General features: G+C 38.7%; 1 long non-coding RNA gene across 1 annotated transcript; it reads right to left on the bottom strand.

Moving 5' to 3' along the window:
• Positions 1 to 2,557: 2,557 nt before the first annotated feature.
• On the bottom strand, positions 2,558 to 8,251 carry LOC138886302 (uncharacterized). Its single transcript, XR_011404968.1, has 2 exons — positions 7,705 to 8,251; positions 2,558 to 2,850 (listed from the first exon to the last, which is right to left on the bottom strand). It is a non-coding gene; the product is annotated as an uncharacterized lncRNA (long non-coding RNA).
• Between the last annotated feature and the right edge of the window lie 3,183 nt (positions 8,252 to 11,434).

The following is an 11,434-nucleotide window of genomic DNA, read 5'->3' on the forward strand; positions in this document are numbered from 1 at the left end:
TCGTGCCTACACATACATTATATGTATGCCCATAACCACATTTTTTGTCATAATAGTTGTTCATAATTCATTCCAACATCCTCAATTAATCTCATATTAACCAAAACATTATTTCAAAGTTTCACAACATTGACAGCAACACGCGAGGCAGGAAGACCTCACAATAATTTACCCGAATTAACGAGTCACATTTAACGCCACCTAGGCACTCACCTTATAGGCTAAAACTCAATATTTACCGGACAAATATGGATAAATATGCACAGAAACACATAAAAGAATTATCAAATAAGCCTAACAGGCATGACTCCCTAAATACTATAGTATAAATTTTAATTTCACAAAGGGAGAATTTAAACTCATAATTTTTTTACCACAAGGACCTCATCCTTATATAACTTCCACCGCAGCTTGTAGCCCAGTTTAAATATTTCACATCATATAGAAATGTGAGGATCTCATCCTCAACTCTGAATTACGAGTATTTTGCACATTGTGGCAACTAAATTTTTTCATTTCCTTTTTTTCTTCTTTTTAATAAATTCCGTAAATAATTTTCACAACACATAATGAACCCCCATACCAATAGGGTATATAATTCATAAAATTTAAATCAATTATTCCGAAAATTACATCAAACCCCATTGTAGTGATTAATAGAAAGTCACTTTGGGCTCATAGCCCTCAATAATGTACAAAACAAATATGATAGACACGGGCTAACATCATCAAATCTCCCAACAAGGATAAACATATAAGTAGGTCACAAAATTACGAAGCTCAAGCATAAGCAGAGCGTAATAGGAGGACTCGCCTCAATATCATAACCATATCAAATTAAGGAAAAATATCCTTTTATAACAAATCGGGGTAGTACCTATAATGACACCATCTGGTGGAGTGGCCTCCGCCACACCATAGAAAAGATATCAACGGGCTAGGCCTCCCCCTCCACGACATCCTATATCCGCTTGTCCTCCACCCCTAACTAATTGTGCACGTGGGGTAGTAACTGTATTGGGGCCCATAGCCTGAGTGTTCTGATTAAATCAACCTCTCCTAAGTCTGGGATAATCTATCATGATGTGCCTAGTGTCACCACACTCATAACAACCCCTCTGAGGTTGCGGCTACTCATACTGAGTTTGTGTTGGATAACTGGAATAACCACTACGAATCTCATGACGGTAGTGCACTATAAGAACTTGCTGGAGAACTACGATTACTCTGAACTGCGGAATGGCTTGATTGAATGCTCAAGCCTCCACCATGATGAGTCATAGCTTCAAAGTAGAATCCACTGAACCCTCTAGAGTTCTGAGATCTTTTGGCCTCTTTAGACTTATTTTCCTCACTTCGAACACGTTCTAACATTCTGGCAATTTCTACTACTTACTGAAAGGTAACGTCAGTTTGCAAATCTCGAGCCATGCAAATTTTAGGAACATAATCGAGCCCCTCAATGAATCTATGGACCCGCTCTCTAACAGTAGGAACCAAAGTAGGTGCACGATGTGCTAACTAACTTAACCTGATAGCATATGCTGACACTGTCATGCTGCCCTGACGCAACTATTCAAACTTTGTGCGCCACGCATCTCGGGGAGTCTGGGGAAGAAACTCTTTCAAAAATATCTCTGAAAACTGAGCCCAAGCAGGTGGTATTGCATTGGCTGGTCTACCTTCTTCCTAGACTTGCCATCACTGATACGCTGTGCTTGACAGCTGAAATGTAGTAAAGGCAACTCCTCTCACCTCCACAATACCCATGGTATAGAGAATACAATGACACTTTTCTAGAAATCCCTGGGCATCCTCTGTAGTTATGCCACTGAAAGTAGGTGGACTATACCTCTTAAACCTCTCAAGTCTCTTTTGTTATTCTTCTTATGCCTCTGGCCTGACCTCATGCTGAACCGGAATAACAAGTTGTACCGGTACTCCACCCGAAACCTGAACTATGTGAACTTGCTACTCTGGAGTACGGGTGGTAGGATTCTGGGTTAATCCCCAAATCTGTGAGATATTTGGTGCAACAGAGATCAATCCCGCCTAAGTTAATGTACCAAACATGTTCAAGAACAGTGCTAAAGTCTCATGAAGTCCGGGCGTAACAACAGGTGTTTTTTGTACCTATCCCCCAACTAGAGCTCTTGGCGGCTCCTCAACTACTGCTCTGACAGGTGCTCTAGATGCGGCACGTGCCCTTCCTCGGCCTCGACCTCTTCTGGCCCTAGCAGTATGCGTGGGTGTCTAATCAGCTGACCCGGTAGCACTTGTCCTCACCATCTTGAGAGAATAGAGATACAAAGGCTCAAATTTCAAAGTCAACAAATTTGCACGACAGGAATGAAAGAAATACAAATTTCCTAATAATTCATTAGCCTCTCAAAGATAAGTACATACATCTCCGTACCGATCCGCAAGGCTCTACTAAACTCGTTCGTGACTCGTTAAACCTATGAACCTAGGGCTCTGATACCAACTTGTCACGATCCAAAATCTCACCACAGGCATCGTGATTGCACATAGTCTCTAAGACTAAGTAAATCAATTATAATAACAATTCAAGCCATTTTTTTCTTAAAACATATAATTTAGTACAAGTGTCGAAACCAAAAGCAGAAACAAATATAAAAACCTCCCAAGACTGGTAACATAGAGTCACAAACTCTAACCGAATACATGAAATGACCTCGAGGATCGAATACATAATACTGTTTGAATAAGAATTTACATTACAATAAGATAGAAAGGCTCTAAGGGACTGCAATGACCAAGCGACTCTACCTTGAATCCTTGCGATCACACTCTAACTCTGTTCGAGTCCGATATCTCTAATACCTGGCTCTGCACAAAAATGTGCAGAAATGTAGTATGAGTACACCTCAGTCGGTACCCAGTAAGTATCAAGACTAACCTTAGTGAAGTAGTAACGAGGTACAGTCAAGACACCTACTAATCAAATAACCTGTGCAGTGTGGCATAAAAATAATAGTAGAAAGACAAATAACAGTGATAGCAACAATAATCAACTAGTGATATAAACAATAAGGCAGTAAGAACACCATAAATATTGCCCAAACGAAGAATGACACAAGCACAACCAATTAATCAAGTCCTTCAAAATATACATCTTTTATTTACAAGTTTTTCGAATAGAAATCGTTAGAATATAATCCATTCAAATGAATATCTTACGAATATAATTCTATCAAGCAAATGTCTTTAGAATATAATTCTTTCAAATAAATATCTTTCGAATATAATTCCTTCAAATAAATATATTTCGAATATAATCCTTTCAAATAAATATCTTTCGAATATAATTATTCAAATAAATATCTTTCGAATATAATTCTTTTAAATAAAATCTCTCGAATATAATCCTTTCAAATAGAATATCTTTCGAATATAATTCTTCAAACAAATATCTTTCGAATATAATTCTCCAAATAAAAACCTTTCAAATATAATTCTTTCAAATAAACTCTCTCGAATATAATCCTTTCAAATAAAATATCTTTCGAATATAATGCTTTTCCAGTTAAGGTCATCATGTGACATCTCATCTCAAAATCATAAAAATTACGGGTCTCAATCCACTTTCATATTTTCAAGGTACCTCGTACCCATATCTCTATCACAACCGCATAGATAACTCACATGTCAATATTATCATCATTTACTCGTGGCACCTCATGCCCACATTTCATATCACAAATACACTGACAATTCACAAGGCAGAAGACATAATAATATAATAAAATGACTGAGAAGTGAACAATGAGAAATTACATAAAGAAATCAACAGACCAATAGAGGTAAACAACAGGGGCACTCCCAAGGTACCACCTCATAGTCTCAATAGTAAGTACACAAGAGGGAAGCTCCTGAGGTACCACCTCGTAGTCCCAATAGTAAATATGGAACAAGGGATGTCCCGAGATACCGTCTCGTAGTCCCATAAGTAAATATGCAAGGAGATCTCCCAAGGTACCGCCTCATAGCCTCAAAAGTAAATATGCAGGGGATCTCCCGAGGTACCGCCTCGTAGTCCCAAAAGTAAATGTGCAGAGGGATATCCCGAGGTACCGCCTCGTAGTCCCAAAAGTAAACACACAACTCAAATCGGTTTTTGGTCCTTATGCCGCTGCCCAGTTTCACACTTGCGGCAGATTTATCGTGCCCGCGAGTTCACTTCTGCGAGCACTTTTCATGCTTTTGTGCTGCCTCCGCTTCTGTGAGAACCGTTCATGCACCTGCGGTATCGCAGTTCTTCAAGCTGCCAGCTTCGCTTCTACATTCTTCAATGATCGCTCCTGCGATGTCGCAAGTGCGCAAAAATATCTGCTGCTGCGAACTCATGCTAGACCTTTCCTGGGTTGTTTGTGCGATGGTTTTATCGCTTCTGCGAGGGCACTGCAGCGATCAAGTTTCCGCAAAAGCGGAACAACTAGCTGCTTCCCAGACACATCAGCAAATTTCAGTAGCATTCATGTCCAAAAATCATCTTCGTCGACCTTCCGAAATCCACCCGAGGCTGCAATGACCCGGCCAATTATTTTGAGAGTTGTAGCTCCGTTCATACATTTTCTGCTTCTTTTGTGTTCCACTGCTATATTATGACTTATCGGATTAGTTGGTTCGGGTCTGGAGTGATTTCAGGATGACTTGAGACACTTAGCTTCTTATTTGAAAGCTTAAGTTGAAAAAGTCGACCGGATGTTGACTTATATATAAACAACCTCGAATTCAAATTTTATTGTTCTGTTAGCTCCGTTAAATGATTTTGGACTTAGGAGCACGTCCAGAATGTGATTTGGAGGTCCGTAGTAGAATTAGGCTTCAAATGCCGAAAGTTGGAAGTTTGAAAAATTTGACCAGAAGCGGACTTTTTGATATCGGGGTCGGCTTGGATTTCTGGAAGTTGGAGTAGGTTTGTGGTGTCATTTATGACTTGTGAAAAATTTGAGGTCAATCGGATGTGATTTGATAGGTTTCGACGTTGTTTATACAATTTAGAAAATTCGAAGTTGATTAGGCTTGAATTCGTGTGTAATTCAAGTTTTGATATTGTTTGATGTGATTTGAGGATTTGACTAAGTTCGTATTGGGTTATAAGACTTTTTGGCATGATTGGTTGAGGTCATGGGGGCCTCGGGCGTATTTCGGGTGGTTAACGGATCAAGTTGAATGTTTGAAGAATTGCTAAAGATGGCCTGTTGCTGATGTAATCACATCTGCGAGGAGTCTAGCTGCAGGTGCAATGTTGCAGGTGCGGTGAGGTTGGCATAGATGCAGAGGTGGAGTTGGCTAGGGAAAATTGCATGTGCGAAGGAGAGGGCGCATCTGCAAGCCCGTAGATGCGATAGGTGAGGATTTGGTTGTTTCCGCAGAAGCGGACGAAGAACCGTAGATGCGCATCCGCAGGTGCGAGCCCATGGGATTTAAGTGAATTCTGTAGGTACGGAAATTAGGCCGCATGTGCGAAAAACCTAGGTAGAACATATAAATACAGGACTTTGAGATTTTTCACATTTTGGAACTCCGATTTTGAGGAGGATTTTGAAATGATTACTCAGGTAAGCTCCTTGTGCCTATTTATCTTTGATAATGGTGTTTCCCCCACTAATTTTGTACCTAACTAGTGAGATTTTGAAGTGAAATTTGGGAGTTTAGGGTTTGAGATTTGGAGAGTGAATTTTGGGGATTTGGATGACTAAATGGTGTTGGATTTTGATAAATGTAGTATGGTTAGACTCGTGAGTGAATGAACTTTTGGATTTTGTGACTTTTTATCGAATTTCGAGACGTGGGCCCGGGGGCCGGATTGAGCCAACTTCGGATTTTTGAGTCTAATTTAGTTATTTTCTTGTGGAATTGATCCCTTTAGCCTAAATTAATTGTATTATACTCCTTGTGGCTAGATTCGGAAAATTCAGAGGTTGACTCGCGATGCAAGGGCATTTTGGAGTAGTGTTTCGCTCGGATTGAGGTAAGTAACAGTTATAAATCTAGTCCTGAGGGTATGTAACCCCAAATTTTGTGTGGTGTGATTATTTCGGAGGTGACGCACATGTAGGTGATGGGCTTGTGGGCGGCCACCAAAGGGATTGTGACTTGGTCCGTCCCGTGAGACTGTAATGTGGAATAGCTTACTGTTAACTACGTGTCTCCTCTATTTTATGGATATTTGATTGAAATTCATGTTAAAAATTATGCTTAGTCCATATGATATCACTATTGGGACCCGTTGGGATCATGTACTTGTTGAATTAGCTGTCAGTCATGATTTTACTTGCGTACTATACCTTCATCTCTTCTTATTCTTTATTGATACATGTCATTATCTCTGTTTGGGCTGATTTTGTGATGACCCAAAAGGTCATCTCGTGTTTTAGAACCCAATTCGGAGTTCTAAGGCCTTCAAAACCTCATCTTACTTCTCCTCGATGTGTGTGTGTCGTCCGGGCGCATTTCAGAAAAGCCTTTATGTGAAAATTTGAGAAAATATTATGATTTGCCTTTAAAAGTTAATTTTAGTTGACTTCGGTCAACATTTTGAGTAAACGGACCCGGACCCGTGTTTTGACGATCCTGGAAGGTCCGTAGTAAAATATGAGACCTGGGCATATGCCCTGTCACACCTCCTTTTTACCCACCCGAGAAGGGGTATAGGGGAGTTTTTTCAATTAAAGTGACAATAATCGAAATAGGATTATTTATTCAAATTCAGAGTCGCCACTTGGGATAATTTATGGTGTCCCAAGTCACAGGTTTATAATCCTGAATTGAGGAAGTTGACTCCTATTTATAGTCTGTGAACACAGAATCCGGGTAAGGAATTTTGTTAACCCAGGAGAAGGTGTTAGGCATTTTCGGATTCCGTAGTTTTAGCACGGTCGCTCAACTATTAATATTGGCCTAATTAACTGATTAATTACATGTTTTAAAACCTATTGTGCATTTTTACCTTTTTTAACCGCTTTTAATTATTTAAGAAATTATTTCTGGAACAAGTTACGATTGTCGTACACTTGATTGTTTTTGTACATTTTGCGAATCGTGTCACGGGAACCGTACCCATAATTTACAACACGTGTATTTTATTATTGTTCGAAGTTGTGGTCGGGTCATATGAAAGACACACCCGAATTGAGATTTACATATTATGACCATGCCACAGGTACCGTACCCATGGCCACAATAATTACTTATGCGCTGAAAAGTTTGCCTATCCGAATATTAACGGCCTAAACATGCTACTGGCGAGTAATTAAGAAAAGGTAAAAGTAAAAATTAAAAAAAAAAAAGTGGGAAAATTATAGCATGCTCAGTTTCTGTTAATTTTATTTCATGTATCTAAACCAAACACAACTCCTAAATATGTAAGCAAATTAACACTAATTGGTCCAAGTCTTTACCCCATGCCCATGATCTAATTCATTATTTCAAAGCTAATAAGATCGAAGTGGATTTTTCAAAGATTAGTAATATCATTTTAGTTTGGCAACGCTAACACTACAAATTAAATTCAATAACTAATCTAATAAGAAAATAACAACCAGACAAGCTCATCTCAATCAACAAACATACCACATTGGTTATTCATCCGTGGAAATTAATTAAAGCAAGCAAAGGTAGACAAATCCCGTGAGATAGTTCTAGGAAAGAAAGACAGTAGCAAAGGAAAGAATGGACCTCGAGTGGAGCCAAAACAATCTCTGAACTTGGATTAACGAAAATAATTTTAGCTGGATGATCAACAAGAACTTGGTTACAGCAAACTTCGGCGTATCAAATCTGACCGAAAAATGAAACTGCAGCAGGAGCGTCGACCGCGAACCACGAAATTAACCTCCAACGGTACTCCGAATCGGAAGCTAAAATAAAACTTCGATCCTCGGCGGATCTCCAAACCAAACGCGGGCTGAAACTCCAAGCGAGCTCAAGCAATGAACTCCAACAAAAATCAAACTCTAGCTTTGTTTCTTTGGCTATACATTTTAAAGTTTTATCTAAGAAGTGCTTTATTGCAGAAGCAACTAAACAAATTTTGGCAGCTTGTTCTTGCTAAGTATCCTTGCCTCTAATCTTTTGTTGGGATATGATGGACATGGCAAGTCTCCTATATTGATGACCTATGCGTCCGCTAGTTGTTCAAGTTTAGGGTAGTCAGGCTCTCTAAGGTTGAAGGAATTAGAGTTTTGGTCGCTAAGACTTGGTGAAAAGGTGGGTAACGGTTGTTTATGAGAGAGTGAAGAAGGGATGGCTGCCGTTTTTGTTTCAAAAAAATGGGGGATCTAGAATTAGAGGTTGTGTCTAGATCTAACTCTTATTTTGATTTAGAATTTAGGCATTATTTTATAGAGGGTAGGAATTAGGTTAGGTCAAATAGGGAATGGGTATGAGCTCAATGTTTTGGGCTATTCGAAATTGGGCTTTTTCTATTAAGACCAAACAAAATTAGCCTCAAATTTCATACTCATTCTTCTAAAACAAGACCAAAAAAACTACACCATTTACTAATTAATCTTACTTAAGTAAAATATCAATTAAAATAAAACTAACCGTTAAAACAAACCTATTTTTGATATTTTTCAAATATCATACTAAAAGATAAAAAATGGAAAAATCATTGTAAAATTAAATTAATATTCCTGAAAATAAAGTGGAACTATTTTTTTGTATTTTTTAATTTTATGTAAGGTAGATAAATTAACTAGATAAAATGCTAATTAATTAAATAAAAGAAAAAATATTTTTTTTTGTAATTTTCATTTTTTGTAATAAAATAAAGTAAAAGAGTCAGCACTATTTAGAATAGCGATACTAAACCTAACTAAATATTTTATGCTAAAATGTGTAAAATCTTGGGGAGGGTCAAAAATTACATGTCTACATGCCCGGAATCGAATTCCGAGGTCCCTAGCCCGAGAAATGAATTTTTGATGAAAATTAGTAAACTGAAATAATGGTTTTGAGAAAATGGTTAACAGTTGATCTCATTAGTATCGGGTCTGTAGTGTGGTTCCGGAGCCCGGTACAGGTTCGTTACCTTGTCTGTGAAATTTAGTGAGGAACGGGATTGATTTGACGTGATTCGGACCTTTGGTTGAGAAGATAGAACTTTTGAACTTTCTTGAAAATTTCATGCAATATGATGCTAAATTCGTAGTTCTAGGTATTATTTTGGCGATTTGATCGCGCGAGCAAGTATGTATGAAGTTTTAAGACTTGTGTGCATGTTTGGTTATGATCCTCGAGGGCTCGGGTGAGTTTCGGATAGGCTACGGGGTGATTTACACTTAGAAATCTAGTGTGTTTTGTTGCAGTTAGTGTTTCTGGTTTTCCTTCTTCGCGATCGTGAAGATACTCTCGTGAACGCGAAGTGTAACCTGGGCTGGGGAGGGGATTGTTCATCGCGAACGCGAAGCCATGCTCGCAAACGCGGAGCACTGGGGGGCTGCTCTTCATGAACGTGACCGGCATCACGTGAACGCGTAGAGTAAAATGGAGGTGGGTTGGGGAATCATTGAGTTGCTCTTTGCGAACGCGGTCCTAGGCCCGCGAACGTGATGGTTATGGGGTACAGACCATCACGAACGCGAGCAGCTCTTTGCGAACTCGAAGGCCCTTCTGGCCGCAACGCATCGAGAACGCGACAGATCCATCGCGAACCTGATGAAGACATGTCCAGTGTTTTAAAAACAGAATAAAAAATGAGAATAGGCCATTCTTTCATTTTTTTAAAAAACTAGAAGGCATAGAGGCGATTTTCAAGAGACAAATTTTTCCCCAAAGTTTTGGTAAATGATTCTAAACTACTTTCTTTCAAATACACATTGCATTTCATCAATTTTTAACCTAAAATTTAGGGTTTTCATGGTGGAAATTGGGGGTTTGGGTAGAATTAGGGATTTATGTATTATTGAAATTTTGACCTCTATTTGGGGTCGGATTCCAAAACTAATTACATATTTGGGTTCGAGGGTGAATGGGTTTTGGTTCGAACCTCGAGTATTGGCCAAGTGGGTCGGGGTCGGTTTTTGAATTTTTTGGGGAAAATATTGGGAAACTTGTAATTGTGCATTGGAATTGATTTCTTTAGTAATAATTGATATTATTAAGATAATTGTGGTTAAATACGAGTGGATTTGAGGTGGAATCTAGAGGAAAAGAGATAATTGAGGCTTGAGTTTGGCCGTGGAATCGAGGTAAGTGTTGTGGCTAACCTTAGCTTGAGGGATTAGGTATTGTTGCCTTATTTGCTACGTGTTTGGTTGTTGAGTACGATGTATAGGTGAGGTGAGGAGTACCTATACATTGTTTTCGAGTCATAGCATACGAATTAGTCTTATTCTTGTAACTGTTGTACTCTTTGATCATATATTTCATGTTTAGACTTGTTATTCCATGTGTTGATTAACTATTATCATGTTTTATGAAGTTTGGTACTGATTGAGTATTAACTCAGAGTTGAGACTGGTATTATGGAATTTAATGTTGAAGTTAGACTGGTTCTTGATATTTATATCTCCCTGTTGTTATCGCTCATTGTTTGGTGATGAAAAGTATTAAAGCACGAAGGGTGATGTCGTGCAATGTATTGTGAGTGAGTGATAATGCATGAAGGGTGATGTCGTGCCGTATTCTGTGAGTGATAATGCATGAAGGGTGATGTCGTGCCATATTCTTTTATTGATAATGCACGAAGGGTGATGTCGTGCCATGTTATGAGAGAGTTAATGCACGAAGGGTGATGCCGTGCCATTTCTATTGTTTCTTATGGTAAGGACGAGAGTAAAAGCACAAAGGGTGATGTCGTGCTCTTGTTTCCTATGTTATTAGTTTTGTTGGTGCAAAGCACGTTATTTACTGTGTTTCATTATTGTACTATTACATGATTTAATATTACCCTCAGTATGTTTCTCCCCCTTCCCGTTATTATCTACTTAAATTTCCAATTGTTGTTATTTTCTCGTATATAATATAACTGCACAGGTTCATGTTATTGTATTGTCCTAGCCTCATCACAACTTCGCCAAGGTTAGGCTCAGCACTTACCAGTATATGAGGTCAGTTTTACTGATACTGCACTCTGCACTTTCTATGCAGATTTCGGTACTGGACCATGTTGATCAGAGTTGGGTTGCTGCCTTCAGTCTATTAGGAGACCTAAGGTATATCTGCCGGCGTTCGCAGACCCTGGAGTCCCCTTCCAGTTATTCTAGTTTCCCTTTTTTTTTTATTTCGAGAACAGATGTATTCTCTTTAAACCAGTATTTGTAGTGACTCTTAAAAGTTTGTGGATTGTGACACCAGATTTTGGGTAGTCGCGTATTGGTTTTAGGATTATTATGAACTTTCGCACTTCTTTACTTTGTTTTGGTTTAATTATTATTATTCACTATTTTGGATAGTGGTTAGC

The sequence above is a fragment of the Nicotiana sylvestris genome, chromosome 2 (genome assembly GCF_000393655.2).
Source record: "Nicotiana sylvestris chromosome 2, ASM39365v2, whole genome shotgun sequence".
Lineage (NCBI taxonomy): Eukaryota > Viridiplantae > Streptophyta > Magnoliopsida > Solanales > Solanaceae > Nicotiana > Nicotiana sylvestris.